Raw genomic sequence first — 1,961 nt, forward strand, 5'->3', positions numbered from 1 at the left:
CTAAAAAAGCCAGAAAGAAGAGAAGCATGGGAAAGCAGCTCATCTTCTGCCTGTGAAATGACAGAGGTGAAGAGTCATGAACACAAAGATCAGCTAGTACAGCAACAGAATGAAATCATCCTTATACAACTACCTATAGCCACTTCAGTGCAAGCGGTGAAAATAAACCCCTTCAGTTTGTCTTTTTACACATGCAGTATTACTACTATAGTTTATAAATTGGGCAATCAGGTATCTAATAGCAAAGCAGTCTACGTTTTACTAGCAATGTTCAAAGTGTTTCACAGAATGTCAACCAAAAATAAAATTAAACACGACAATTATACACAATACACAGCCCTCCACAACAGTCCCAGTTTCTACTGCATCTCACTGGGAAATTTAATTAGCCACACCTGATTTAGGCCAAACAATCCCCCCCAGCTGAACAACAGGAACTGTCTTAAAATTCAATGTTGACGAAAAGACCTTCATTTCCCACTGCATTTGATGTGCACAGGAAAAAAGAAAAATCATGCCCACCTGTTGCATTCAATTGCTAGCAATTAGTTAATCAATGCAAACAATCAGACTAGAGTGGGCATAAATGTATCAAGGGGGTTAATTAGAGGAAAAACTGCTAAAAACAATATATTTGCAAATAGTAATCAATAACATGCTCACTTTAATTTATGGACATTTTTGACAGTACTTACTCACAGGCTCAGCCAACAGCAGATACAACAAACTAAGCACTTGAAAGAGATGAAGACAAAAATAATGCAACCCTTCCTTTAGAAATGTAAGGTTAAAAACAGCTTTTTTGTAGGCTGCAGAAAAGACGCAAGCTAAGTACAAAAAAAAGGGGAAGGGTCTTTACCTGGGTGTTTATATTGGTGCTGTTCAAAGCCTGCTGGGATCAGTCACATGACTTTGTTAAGAAATTATGTTAAAGGATAGGTAGATGAGTCTCCATTTCATTGACTGACTCATTGATTTGATCAGGGCCCTATACTATGAAGTTAGTTCAGCCTACTCAGGATATCTTCCCCTAGATTCACCCTGACAGTGGTGATCAGATTAAATGGTCACACAAAGCTCGTTATCAGCTCATTAAGTTCCCAAGGTTTACCCTGAAGTTATTTGGATAAGCTAAAATCTGGCATCACAATACAGGTCTCTAGCCCTTGTCTGCTCTGATTGTCTCTCAGAAACACACCAACTATTCTCATGTCACATTTGACTGTGTGAAATAGTTTCATTATTATATAAATTTTTGCACACACTGGTGTCAGTTAAAAAGCTGCAAATTGTGTTGAGGTATTTGAAGGAACTAGCAAAAATAATAATTATTATTATTGATAATAATTATTATTAATTATTGTCTGGTGTCTAGTCTAGAAAATTTGAAACTGATGTCTGTCAGCATTTTTTCCTGCTTTGCCTCTTCTTGTTTCTGTTTGTGGCAAATGAGTTACATTCTAAATATAAAGCAGGTGGGGAGAGGATGAAATACAGCTCACTGAGCTCGGGTTTAAAATATAAAAACAACACTACCAGAACTCACCTGTAACCTGACACGCCTATCTCTGTTAAACCAGTCAGACTGGTTAAATGAGGGACTTCACTTCTTTCTTTGCTTTGGTGTTTATGCAAAGAAGGAAGTGAGGTGTAGAGTGAAGGACACAGTGGTGAACATCGGGTAACTATAAATTATTTTAACTAAAGTAATTGTTTACATGTGTGTTCAAGAATCTTTGAATGATGCAACTATATTCAGGGGGGTAGGTGGCTTTAGCTAAATATATGTCATTTTAAATGTACCTGACATTAGTGGTGAAAAACTACCTTTAACCTGTAGTTTGTGTAACATTAACATAGAGTCACAAACAAATTATATTAGAGTGCTGCTCTATGTAAGAGCACAAGAAAGAACATGGACACTAAGTCATAGGGAAGAATCAGATTTAGGCTAGACTGTA

The sequence above is a fragment of the Haplochromis burtoni genome, unplaced genomic scaffold (assembly GCF_018398535.1).
Source record: "Haplochromis burtoni strain Fernald_Lab_line unplaced genomic scaffold, NCSU_Asbu1 Contig_695, whole genome shotgun sequence".
NCBI classification, from domain to species: domain Eukaryota; kingdom Metazoa; phylum Chordata; class Actinopteri; order Cichliformes; family Cichlidae; genus Haplochromis; species Haplochromis burtoni.